The sequence below is a fragment of the Saimiri boliviensis genome, chromosome 13 (assembly GCF_048565385.1).
Source record: "Saimiri boliviensis isolate mSaiBol1 chromosome 13, mSaiBol1.pri, whole genome shotgun sequence".
Lineage (NCBI taxonomy): Eukaryota > Metazoa > Chordata > Mammalia > Primates > Cebidae > Saimiri > Saimiri boliviensis.
In genome coordinates this window covers 31,749,334-31,763,584 of record NC_133461.1, presented here as the reverse complement: position 1 = coordinate 31,763,584, position 14,251 = coordinate 31,749,334, and the positions used below count along the sequence as shown (strand labels likewise).

Below are 14,251 nucleotides of genomic sequence, written 5' to 3'. Positions count from 1 at the left end.
AATGCCAGTATTTTCTCATATTAAAGAGAAAGTGTCCATATTCTTACAGAAAGCATTTCCTTTGCAACCAGGCTGCTTTGCTAGGAACAGGTTGAGTACAGATGTCCTGGGTTTAGGGACTGACTGAGGTCAGCCACACCATCCTTCAGTAAAGGGAGGGGAAGCAGAAGCCAGAGAAGAGCTGGCATTCTCAGCCCACCAAACTCCATCTGCACAAAGTCTCTGATTCCTGGCACATTTGGAGAACCTGGAGGACCGGGGTGGGGAACTCTTTTCTAGGGGTTCACATTGGCTCTCAGGACCCTGGCCCCCTCTGTAGCTCCCACTGGGCTAATGAAGGCCTGAGTCAGGAAATTGCTCAGGAACTAAAGGGTTCTTACTTAGTGTGAAAAGTCAAACTTAGAGGCTGCTATAAAAAGGAGCAAAAATAACAGATGTGATTCTTCGTCTGTCTTTATGTTCCCTGTTTCATTTATCACACACATCTTGCAATAGCTACTCATTTTCACATTTTCCTCAGTCACTTCCTCCCTCCAACGTGAATTACTTAAAATAACAACCACCACTTGGGGTCAGCCTCAGAGCCATGCATAGCAGGCAGTTGCTCCAGGACAAGGGCTGAGCCCAGAAGCTTCAGGTGAGGGTTCTCCATCACTGTCCTACTGATTCTCAGGACTATTTAACAGCAGTCAGATGTGGCGCTGTGTGAGGAGGCCCCAGGACCCTGCCTGGATGAGACTGTAACTCTGAGGACAAGCTTGGCTAGGAGAAAGAGAGAGTGCGGGCCATCTGACACGAAAAGAGCATGTGACCAGAGACAGGACCTGGATTTCTGGTTTAGTGTACACTGTCAGCATGCTGTGCGGCCATGAACAAGTTGCCTCCCCTCTCTGGGTCTCAGACTCACCTCTAAAATAAGGGTGTAAGAAGGCGCTTCCAGTGCTGGGTCGATACCTGGACCCTCTCCTACATTTGCTTCCACCTCCTAAATCTCTCTCCTCCCCATCTCTCACCAATCAGGTTCACCAGTGCCTTAGTTAGCTGTCTTTTTATGAACAGGTCTGGTCTAACATAGTAGACTCTGGACAGTTCTTCCAGCCTCCAGGGTCAACCTCTTGCCATTTGTTCTCCGCCTTGCCCCGGGACCACTCCTCAATGCTGATGTCAAGTTCTGTTTAAAACCTATTTGTTGCTTTCCTTGAATCCAATTTCTCAGCCAGGCATGCAAGGATCATCACCATCTCACTCTACCTCTCTTATTATAGCTTCTGACTTCATTCACGAATATTTATTGAGCACCTCCTATGTGTCAAGTGCTGTTCTGGGAGCTCAGGATACATCAATAAGCCTTCAAGACTGAGTTCAATTGTCACCTCTCCGAGAAAGCCTTCTCCCACTTCACTCCACTATGCCTTCCTGCAGGGCAAGGGCACTGCCTCCTGGGTGTACAGTCTGCTACACCTGAGCAGATTGTAAGACAGCAGAAACAGGAACCTTTCCCTCCTTCCCTGCTGTCTCACCAATGGACACACCTAGGGAAGGAAGCTTCAGTTTATGTTTGCTGAGTATAATGGTTAATTTTGTGTCAATTTGGCTGGGCCATGGTACCTCCATATTTGATTATACACTATTCTAGATCTTTTGGGGAAGATATTTTTTAGATGAGGTTAACATTAACATTTAAATCAGTAGATTTTGAGTAAAGCAAATTACCCTTCAAAATGTGGGTGGGCCCCATCCAAACAGTAGACGGTCTTAAGACCAAAAAAAAAAAAAAAAACCCTGAGGTCCCCAAAGGAAGACGGAATTCTGCCTCCAGGCTGCCTTCAGATTTAAACTGTATCAACTTTTCCCCGGAGCTCCAGTCTACCAGCCTCCACAATCATATGAGCCAATTCTCTAAAAAAAATCCATCTCACCCTCCCTCCCTCTCTCTATAAACACACACACACACAGACACACACACACACACAGCCCTCTATTGGCTCCATGTCTCTGAAGAACCCCAACTAATACACTAAGTAATTCAATCCTTTCCCCTCCTTTCACCATCCTCCACATTTATCTGATACCTGTGGCTAAAGAAGATGTAGGAGGAAGAATAATGGAAAACTTTTTCATATGCTTGTTAGCCATATTTATACCTTCCTCTGTGAAGAGGCTTCCTTTGTAAAGAGTAAAATGCTGCTTTTTCTCTCTTATTATTGATTTGCAGGAGATCTCTCCTACAGAATTTATATATATATATATATATACACACACACACACACACATATAGAGAGAGAGAGATCTATATAGAGCTATCTATATATAGAGATATCTATATTTATAGAGATCTCTCTACATAGAGATAACTATATAGAGATCTCTCTATATATATATAGAGATATATAGATATATCTCTATATTTAGAGGTATCTATACTGATTACATGACCTTTGTCAGATATACGTGAATATTTTGTGAACATTTCCCCCCAAAATGTGGCTTCTATTTTTCTTAACGTTGTCTTTTGCTTAGTAGAAATTTTTGATTTTGATGAAGTCAAATTTATCATTTTCTTTTAGATCAGGGATTTTTGTGACCTAAGAAATCTTTTCCTACCCCAAAGTTGAAAAGATATTTTCCTATGTTTTCTTCTAAAATAATATTTAGACTTATCTTCCAGGTTTGAATCTGTGATCCGTCTCAAACCGATTTTTGTACATGCCATCAAGCAGAGGTCAAAGTCCTTCTCTGTTTCATAAGGACGTTCAGTTATTCCAATATTATTTACTGAAAGGATTGCTTTTTCCCATTGAAATGAGTTGGTGTTTTTGTTGAAAATCAAGTTGCAAAATATGTATAAGTTTACTTCTGAATTTGATATTTTATTCCGTTGATCTATATTATTCATATGCAATAACATATTAACTATTATAGCTTTATAGTATAACCTCAAATCTGACAGCATAAATCATCCAACCTCAATCTTTGAGATTATTTTACATATTCTAGGTCATTTTGAAATTTCATACAAATTTTAGAATTAGCTTATCGATTTTTACAAAAATTCTGATGGGATTAAAACTGGGATGTCATTTAACAATATTACATCTTCACTACATTAACTCTTCCAATCTATGAACATAGATCTAAATTTATTCATATTTTCTTGAGTTTCTCCCAGCAGTGTTTATTATAGTTTCAGCACAGAAGCCTTCCACATCTTTTCTTCCTAAGTATTTTATGCTTTTTGATGCTCTGTAAATGGTACTTTTAAAATAAACTATTTTTTAAATAGTTTTAAAGAAAAATTGAGAAACAGAGAGTTCCCACATACTCCAAAATCAGTTTCCCCTATTGTCAACAACTTACACTATAATGTATGGTATGTTTGTCACAATTAATGAGCCAATATTGATACATTATTACTCACCAGACTCCAGAGCTTATTCACATTTCCTTAGTTTTTACCCAAAGTCTTTTCTCTGTCCCAGGATCCCATCCAGGATATCACATTACTTTCAGTCATCATGTCTCCTTAGGCTCCTCTTGACTGTGACAGTTTCTCAAGCTTTTCTTGTTTGTGATCATCTTGACATGTGCAAGGAGTACTGGTCAGGTATTACATAGAATGTCCCTCAATTGGGAACTGTCACCTCCAAAACTCATGTTGAAATTTAATTGCCAATGTAATGATATTGAGAGGTGGGGCCTTTAAGAGGTGATTAGGTTATAAGGGCTCTGCCCTCATGAATGGATTAATGTCATTATCACAGGAGAAGGTTCCTATAAAAAGGATGAGTTTGGTCAGATTTCCTCTACCTGCAATGCTAGCACTTTGAGAGGCCAAGGCAGGTCGATCACCTGAGGTCAGGAATTCAAGACTAGTCTGGCCAATGTGGTAAAACCCCATCTCTACTAAAAATACAAAAAAAAAAAAAAAAAAAAAAAAAAATAGCCAAGCTTGGTGGTGAGCACCTGTAATCCCAGCTATTTGGGAGGCTGAGGCAAGAGAATCACTTGAACCCGGAAGCAGAGGTTGCAATGAGCTGAGATCATGCTGCTACACTCCCGTCTGGGCAACAAGAGCAAAATTGTCTCAAAAAAATTTAAAATTAAATATAATAAAAAAAAGGTCTACAACAGGGACATACTATCAACATGACTTATCACTGTTGATTTTGTCCTTGGTCATCTGGCTGAGGCAGGTTGTCAGGTTCCCACTGTAAAGTTACTTTGTTTTCCCTTTCCACACTATACTCATTGGAAGTCACTATCCATAGCCACACTTTAGTAGAGAGTTATCCTCCATGTCTTCTAGGATAGTGTATCTACATAAATTATCTGGAATTCTTCTGTGTAGAATTTTATCATCCATCAATTTATTTATTGAATAATTTGTTTATATCAGTATGGACACTTGGATATTTATTGTAAATCTGGGTTATAGTCTAATACTATTTTGTTGCACAAATTGTTCCAACTTTGGTATTTAGGAACTCTTTCAGTTGGTATCTGTGTCCCTCTGACTTACTTCTATCAATGATTTTTGCTTTTGTTTATTTCTTTGTTTTTATCACTGCCTAACATTCTGGCACTAAAAGATGTTCCAGGCTCATCTATTTTATGCCCCAATCTTAGAATCACCCATATCTCCCAGGAGCCTCAGTTCCTTTTGTTTGGTAATGGTTTTAGAAACCAAGATCTGGCAACTAGGTGTGCTCACTGCTACTAAAGAGCTGCTGCATAAAAATGACATCTTTTTTATTTTATTTATTCTTTTTTTTTCTCAAGCTCACAAAAGCACTTTTTATTTGAGGCAAAGAGAAGTCTTGCTGAAAGGATGACAGTTCCAAGCAGTCAAAACTCAGCTGTTAGTGGCACCATTTTCACCTGGTAGATTTTGCTTCTCTTTGGTCAGAAAAGCATATTTAGGTTGTACTTTCCCCAGCAGGGCAAAAAGAAGGGCAAAGCAAACTACAAGAGACTTCTACTCTACTGACAGACCTCTTCAGATCCAACATCAAGCTATACATGCCCTTGCTGGCCACTCTATAGGTTGCTGTCCCACTGCTGAGTGACACAGGCTATACTACATTTGCAAGGAAAAAAATAAGGCAGGAAACACAGGCATAGGTCACTTAGGGACAAGCAGGCATCCACAGCTACAAAACTCTTCATGGAAGGGGTAATCCTTGTGGGAGGCACAGCTCACCAAGGCACAGACCCTCCAGTTCCTGTTGTAGCTGAGTAAGGTGGTCATATCCTGGCTGCTTAGTTCAAAATCAAAGACCTTAAAGTTCTCAGCAATGCGTTCTGTTGTCACAGACTTGGGGATCACCACCAAGTTCCTCTGCATGGGGAACCAGATCAGGACCTAGGCTGTAGTTTTATTGTGCTTGGCTGCAATCGTCTTGATCATGGGATCCTCCAGGAGGGAAGGTCAAGGGCCTGTCGGGAGAGCCAAGGGGGTTTTGGCAGTCACCACAAAACTTTGGACAGGCAGTACTGGATTAACTTCTGAGTGAGGTATGGGTGGGACTCAATCTGGTTAACTGCAGGCTTAAACTTTAAGCCAGGTTTGTTTAAGATCCTCTCCACCTGGAGAGGGTCGAAGTTGGAGATGCCAATAGCTTTCACCCGCCCTTTATCCACCAGCTCTTCCATGGCCACCCACATGTCCAGAATGTTGGTGTCACTGGGAACCACATTGCCCAACTCATCCACTGGGAAAAATTCCTTCCTAGGCTTAAAGCCAGTCAGTCAGTGAATAAGGTAAAGGTCCAGGTAGTCCAACTTTAGGTCGCTGAGCATCTTCAGGCAGGCTCCTTTCACCAGGCCCTTCTCATGGTACATGAACCACAGCTTGCTGACGATGAAGGGCTCCTCACACTTCACCACCTGCTCCGTGAGCTTCTCCTGAATGGCTACACCCACCTCATTCTCATTCTGGTACACATGGGCACAGTTGATGTGGCAGTACCCAACATTGATGGCCACCTTCACAGCCTCAGTCACCTGGGCTGGAGGGGAATTCCAGGTGCCCAGCCCAAGGATGGACGTCTTGGCGCCGTTGTTGAGCACAAGATGGCTGGCCATGGCTGCTGTGCTCCCCAGACACCCACCTGGAATGCTATTTATTCATTTTTTATTTTAATTTTTATTTTATAGACAGGGTATCCCTCTATTACCCAGGCTGGAGTGCACTGGCACAATAATAGCTCCCTGCAACCTCAAACTCCTGGGCTCAAGTGGTCCTCAAGCCTCAGCTTCTCGAGTAGCTAGAATGACAGGAGAGTGCCACCACACCTAGCTTTTTTTTTTTTTTTTTTTGTAGAGATGGGTCTAAGTAGCCCAGACTGGTGTCAAACCACTGGCCTCAGCAATTCTCCTGTCTCAGACCCCAAAGTGTTGGGATTATAGGCATGAACCACCACACCTGGCCTGGCATCTTTTAAATCTCATTTGATGCTTCTGAGTCACTGCTCCTGAGAGGCAAGGAGTTTAGTGACTCTCTATATAATACCTTTGACCATATGTGGAGAACCAAGGAACATAATGAAGCTGGTTGGTTGCTCCTAAGTACATTGGACAAAGTGATGAAATAAAATGATGAACTCAGAGATTCTGTCTCGTGGCCTCAGAAGCAGGCACTGAGCCTCAAATCTGCTAAGACTGCCCTGAGTGAGAATCTTGTCTCCTGTAGAGAAAGAGCTGAAATTGGGGAAAAACAGACAGAAGTTCTTATCATGCAAGTGGCTGATCTGCAGTAAAAGGTGCATGCATAGTCTCATCAGGTGTCAACTGTTCAAGTGAGCGCATTGATTAGAAAAGAATGGGACCCTGCAACTTGGAATGGGGACATGTGGGAGGACCCTGATGAAGCTGGGGACACTGAGTTTGTAAACTCTGAAGAAACTTTTTGCCAGTAGTGGCAACATCCCCTCCCTGACCCATGCTGCCATCAGCCTTTCCACCTTTGTCTGAGGAGATAAGCCCTGCACTGCCTGAGGCAACAGTGATGGCCTCCCCTGAGGCAGCTGCCAGGCCCCAATATGCCTGTTTGCCTCTAGACCTATAACTAAAGTCCTGGTGGGCCCATAGAAGTGAGGTTGAGAGTCATAAGAAGGTGTGCTACACTCAAAAAGAACTACTGTTTGGGTTCTCTAATTTATATAAACAGAAATCTGGAGAACAGGCATGGGAATGGATATTAAGGGTATGGGATAATGGTGGAAGGAACATAGAGTTGGATCAGGCTAAATTTATTGATTTGGGCCCACTAAGTAGGGACTCTGCTTTTAATATTACAGTTTGGGAAGTTAAAAAAGTTCTAATAGTTTATTTGCTTAGTTAGCTGAGATACGGATTAAAATATAGCCTACTGTGAGCAAGCTGGAAATTCCTCATCTCCCTTGGTTTAATGTAGAGGAAAGGATCCAAAGACTTAGGAAGATTGGGATAGTGAAGTGGATTAGTCACTTTAGACCTACTCATCCAAGCTGGGAGGGTCCAGAATATATACCCTCAACCAATGCCTTCTGGAATAGATTTGTGAGGGCAGTATCTGCATTTTTTGAGAGCCCTGTCATTGCTCTTCTCTGTAAGCCACATCTAATGGTGGGAACTGCAGTCACTCAATTACAAAATTTAAATACAATGGGAATAGTTGAATCCCAAGGTGGTAGGGGCCAAGTGATGGCACTCAATCATCAAAAGCAAGGTGGGTGTAGCTACTGTAATGGATAGCAGAGGCAAAATGGCAATCAGAACAGCCTGACTCAGGTAGAGCTCCAGCATTGGCTAATTAATCATGGTGTTCCTAAAAGCAAATAGGAAGCCTCCTACATTCCTACTTAATTTATATAAGCAGAAAACTTCTAGGTCAAAAGGACAAAAGACTAATTTGAATACAAAAATAGAGAATCATGGCCCCTGAATCAATTTCCAGACTTGAGCCAATTTACAGACCAAGAATGAAGTGGAGGCTGGGTCCCCTTGAGGAAAGACCCCACTACACTACCAATAATTTGTGCAGTGAACCTTTCTCCTATCCTTCCCCAAGACCTCTGGCCATTTACCAGGGTAACTGTGCATAGGGGAAGGGAAATGATCAGGCATTTCTGGGACTACTGGACACTGGCTCTGAGCTGACATTGATTTCAAAAGACCCAAAACATCATTGCGGTCCTCCGTTAAAAGTAGAGGCTTATAGAGATCAGGCAATTAATGCAGTTTTAGTTCAGGTCTGACTTACAGTGGGTCCAGTGGGTCCCCAGACTTATCCTGTGGTCCCTTCCCCAGTGTCAGAATTGGCATAAACATACATAGAAGTTGGTAGAACCCTCACACTGGCTACCCGACTGGTAAGGTGAGGGCTGCTATGGTGGGAAAGGCCAAATGGAAGCCATTAGAGCTGCCTGTACCTAGAAAAATAGTAAATCAAAAACAATATTGCATCCCTGGAGGGACTGTGGAGATTAGTGCCACCATCAAGGACTTGAAGGACAGGGATGGTGATTCACACCACATCCCCACTCAGCTCTCCCATTTGGCCTGTGCAGAAGACAGATGGATCTTGGAGAATGATAGTGGATTATTGCAAGCTTAATCAAACGGTGACTCCAATTGCAGCTGCTGTACCAGATGTAGTTTATTGTTTGAGCAAATTAACACATCTCCTGGTACCTGGTAGGCAGCCACTTCTTAGCCAAATGCTTTTTTCTCCATTCCTGTCCATAAGGCCTACCAGAAACAATTTGCCTTCAGCTAGCAAGGCCAGCAGTATACCTTTACTGTGCTACCTCAGGGGTACATCAACTCTCCAGGTTTGTGTCATAATCCTATTCAGAGAACTTTGATTGCTTTTTGCTTCCACAAGATATCACATTGATCCATTACATTGATGACATCATGCTGACTGGATCCAGTGACCAAGAAGTAGCAAGCACACTGGACTTATTGGGGAGACCTTTGCATGCCAGAGGATGGGAAATGAATCAGACTAAAATTCAGGGACTTCCTACCTCAGTAAAATTTCTAGGGGTCTACTGGTGTGGAGCTTGTTGAGATATTTTAAGGTGAAGGATAAGTTGCTGCATTTGGCTCCTCCTACAACCAAGAAAGATGCACAATGCCTAGTGGACCTATTTGGATTTTGGAGGCAACACATTCTTCATTTGGGTGTGCTATTCTGACCCATTTATTGAGTGACACGAAAGACTGCCAGTTTTGAGTGGGTTCCAGATCAGAAGAAGGCTCTGTAACAGGCCCAGGCAGCTGTGTGAGCTGCTCTGCCATAGGCCATATGACACACCAAGATCCAATGGTGCTTGAGGTGTCAGTGGCAGAGAAGGATGCTGTTTGGAGCCTTTGGCAGACCCTCATAGGTGAATCACAGCAGAGGCCTCTAGGATTTTGGAGCAAGGCCCTCCCATCTTCTCCAGATAACTACTCTCCTTTAGTGAGACAGCCCTTGGCCTGTTACTGGGCTTTGGTGAAAACTGAACGTTTGACTATGGGTCGTCAAGTCACCTGAACTGCCTATCATGAACTGGGTGCTTTCTGACCAATCTAGCCATAAAGTGGGTTGTGCACAGCAGCATTCCACCATCAAATGGTAGTGCTATACATGTGATGGGACTCGAGTAAGTCCTGAAGGCACAAGGAAGTTATATGAGGAAGTGGTTCAAATGCCCATGGTTTCCACTCCTGCCACCCTGCCTTCTCTCCCTCAGTCTGCATTAATGGCCTTATGGGGAGTTCCCTATGATCAGTCGACAGGAAGAGAAGGCTAGGGCCTTGTTCACAGATGGTTCTGCATGATATGCAGGCACCACCCAAAAGTGGACAGATGCAGCACTACAGCCCCTTTCTAGGACATCCCTGAAGGAAAGCAGTGAAGGGAAATCTTCCCAGCGGGCAGAACTTTCAGCAGTGCACCTTGTGCACTTTGCATGGAAGAAAAAATGGCCAGATGTGCGATTACATACTGATCCATGGGCTGTAGCCAATGGTTTGGCTGGTCAGGGACTTGGAATAAACAGGATTGGAAAATTGGTGACAAAGAAATTTGGGGAAGAGGTACGTGGATAGAAATCTATGGTGGTAAAAGACTGTGAAGATATTTGTATCCCATGCACGAGCTCACCAACAGATGACCTCAGCAGAGGAGAATTTTTTAATAATCAAGTAGATAGGATGACCTATTCTGTGGACACCACTCAGCCTCTTTCCTGTGCCACCCCTGTTATTGCCCAATGGGCCCATGAACAAAGTGGCCATGGTGGCAAGGATGGAGGTTATGCATGGGCTGAGTAACATGGATTTCCACTCATGAAGGCTGACTTGGCTATGGCCACTGCTGAGTGACCAATTTGCCAGAAGCAGAGACCAACACTGAGCACTCGATATGGCAACATTCCTCAGGGTGATCAGTCAGCTACCTGGTGGCAGGTTAATTATACTGGACTCTGAATGCCTTACCCACCATTACAGTATTCCACACAGCATTGCTTCCAACCAAGGCACTCACTTTATGGCTAAAGAAGTGCGGCAATGGCTCGTGCTCAAGGAATTCACTGGTCTTACCCTGTTCTCCATCATCCTGAAGCAGCTGGATTGACAGAATGGTGGAATGGCCTTTCGAAGTCACAATTACAATGCCAACTACTTTGCAGGGCTGGGCAAAGTTCTCCAGAAGGCCATGTATGCTCTGAATCAGCATCCAGTATATGGTACTGTTTCTCCCATAGCCAGGATTCACAGGTCCAGGAATCACAGGGTGGAAGTGGAAGTGGCACCACTCACCATCACCCTTAGTGATCCACTAACAAAGATTTTTGTTTCCTGTTCCTAAAACATTATGTTCCTCTGTCCTAGAGGTCTTAGTTCCAGAGAGAGGCACATTGCCACCAGGAGACACGACAACAATTTCATTAAACTGGAAGTTAAGATTGCCATTTGGATACTTTGGGTTCCTCCTATCTTTAAGTCAACAGGCTAAAAGGTAGTTAGTTTGACTGGGATAATTGACTCGGACTATCAAGATGAAATCAGTCTACTGCTCCACAATGGAGGTAAGGAATAGTATGCATAGAATACAGGAGATCCATTCAGTTGTCTCTTAGTATTGCTCTGTGATTAAGGTCAATAGGAAACTACAACAGCCCAATCCAGGCAGGACTACAAACAGCCCAGACCCTTCAGGAATGAAGGTTTGGGTCGGCTCCACCAGGAAACAAACAAACAAACAAAAAACAAAAACAATCTGCTGAGGTGCTAGCTAAAGGCAAAGGGAATACAGAATGGGTAATAGGGAAGGTAGTCATCAATATGAGCTACGACCATGTAACCAGCTGCAGAACTGGGGACTGCAATTGTCATGAGTGTTTCCTCCTTCTTTTGTTAAAAACATGTTTGTGCATGTATACACTTGTACTAAGAAAATATTTTCGGCCGGGCACGGTGGCCCAAGCCTGTAATCCCAGCACTTCGGGAGGCCGAGGCAGGTGGATCACGAGGTCGAGAGATCAAGACCATCCTGGTCAACATGGTGAAACCCCGTCTCTACTAAAAATACAAAAAATTAGCTGGGCATGGTGGCACGTGCCTGTAATCCCAGCTACTCAGGAGGCTGAGGCAGGAGAATTGCTTGAACCCAGGAGGCAGAGGTTGCGGTGAGCAGAGATCGTGCCATTGCACTCCAGCCTGGGTAACGAGAGCGAAATTCCGTCTCAAAAAAAAAAAAAAAAAAAAAAAATTTTCATTTTATTTCCTTTTTCCTTATGTATAAGATTTATTAACTTCATATCAGCATTTAAGTGTTGTTAAGTTTATGTAATAGTATTTGGGTTGGGGATTGGTGAATTTCTGGTTGTACAAAGAACAGCTGTGTTAGGCATAATTATGACCTTATTATTGCCTTTATTTGAAGATTATGTATTACCTGAAGAGATGTGTATGGGTTCAAGTTGACAAGGAGTGAACCTGTGATGGTTAATACTGGGTGTCAACTTGATTGGATTGAAGGATACAAAGTATTGATCCTGGGGGCGGGGTCTGTGAGGGTGTGTTGCTAAAGGAGATTAATGTTTGAGTCAGTAGGCTAGGAAAGACAGACCTACCCTTAATTAGGTGGGCAGCATCTAATCAGCTACCAGCAAATATAAAGCAGGCAGAAAAATGTGAAAAGTGTAGACTGGCCTAGACCCCTAGCCTATATCTTTCTCCCATGCTGGACACTTTCTGCCCTCAAACATTCGATTCCAAGTTCTACAGTTTTGAGACTTGGACTGGTTCTTTTTGCTCCTCAAGCTTGCCAACAGCCTGTTGTGGGAGCTTGTGATTGTGTAAGTTAATAAACTCCCATATCTGTAATTATATATATATATGTGTGTGTATATATATATATGTATGTATGTATATATGTCCTATTAGTTCTGTTCCTCTAGAGGACCCTAATACAACCTCGTATACCATAGCATGAGCCACTTATTAGTTCTAGACATTTTTTTAATAGATTCCTTTGGGTTTTTTCCATAATTATTTTGTCTGTGCATACAGTTATTTCTTTTCCTTTTGTAAATCTATTTTATATTTTTGTCTTGTCTTTACATTTGCCAGGTCCTCCATAACAATACTGAATAGAAATGGAGAAAATGGCCATTCTTGCTCTGTCATTAACATTTTAAAGGAAAAGTGCTCCATATCACACCATTAATAATGATACTATCTGTAAAGTTTTCATAGATATGCTTTATCAAGTTGAGGAAAATCCCTTCCATTCCTAGTTTGCCAAGAGCATTGATCACGAATGGGTGTTGATATGATTTTTATGTTTTTTATGATTTTTAACAAGTTTTTTCAAATGCATTTTTCTGAATCTATTTTTTCTCCTTTATTTTGTTGATATATTTTTATTTAGATTAGACGTGTTTACTGATATATAATTTACATATAGTAAAATTCCTGAAATATACAATTTTATGCATTTTCAAAAATACAGAGTTGTGTAACTGTCACAAAAATTAAAGAACAGTTCTATTACCCTGAAAATTCCATGTGACCCTTAGTAGTCAATGCCCTCTGCCACCTCCATTCCATGGAAATCACTGATCTGCTTTTGTTCCTATAGTTTTTATGGTATGTCATATAAATGACATATATTTTGTAGTCTTCTGAGTCGTTTAACAATTCATTTGAAAATTGAATAAAAATTAATTTCCTTTAACATTCATCCATGTTATTGTATATATCAACATTTCCTTTTTATTGCTAAGTATTCTGTTGTATAGATGAACCTAATTTTCTTAATCACTCACAGTTGAAAATATTTTGATTTTCCAATTCAGGGAAATTATGAATTTAAAATGCTATACATATTCACACACAGGTTTTAGTGGAATTGCTGGGTTATACTGTAAATGTATGTTAAACATTATAAAGAAAGTCCCAAAATGTTTTCCAAAGTAGCTGTGCCATTTTTTATTCCTCAACAGTGTATGAGAATTTTAGCTGCCAATACTAGCATTATATTATTTTCTGGTTATTCTAACAGGCACACATGATGATATATTGTAGTTTTAACTTACATTTGCTTAAAGACTAATGGTGTTTAGCACCTTTTTATGTGATTATTTGACATCCATATCTACTCTTTTTGTTTGTTTGTTTGGTTTTTTTGTTTTGTTTTGTTTTATTTTGAGACGAAATCTCGCTCTGTTGCCAGGCTGGTGTGTGGTGGCAAGATCTCGGCTCACTGCAACCTCCACCTCCTGGGTTCAAATGATTCTCCTGCCTCAGCCTCCTGGGTATCGGGAACTATAGGCATGCACCACCATGCCCAGCTAATTTTTGAAAATAATGTATATTCTGCAGTTGTTGGTTGTAAGATCATATAAATGTAGATTAATTTTTACAACTGTTGTCCAAATTTTTTATATTTTCTCATTTTTTGGATGACAATTCAGTATGAATTTTTGCTTCAGTTTTGGTAATTTCAATTGATCTTTGAGTTCACTAATCCTTTTTCTGCTATATCCAGTTTTCTGTTTATCTCATCCAATGAATTATTTCAATTATAGGTTTTAGTTCTAAAATCTCCATTTAGTTTTTAGTTTCCAGTATTTTGATGAAATTCATTGTTTCATATATTTTGTTCATCCTTTCTTCTAAATTCTTTAACACATTTATGTTCTTAAAGGTTGTTACCTGTTTGTTTTCAGATGGAGTCTCACTCTGTTGCCCAGGCTGGAGTGCAGCAGCA

General features: G+C 41.5%; 2 pseudogenes; both read right to left on the bottom strand.

Annotated features, from left to right (window-relative positions):
* Positions 1 to 4,019: 4,019 nt before the first annotated feature.
* LOC141580786 (aldo-keto reductase family 1 member B1 pseudogene) lies at positions 4,020 to 5,751 on the bottom strand (annotated as a pseudogene).
* Positions 5,749 to 11,531, bottom strand: LOC141580787 (aldo-keto reductase family 1 member B1 pseudogene; annotated as a pseudogene).
* Between the last annotated feature and the right edge of the window lie 2,720 nt (positions 11,532 to 14,251).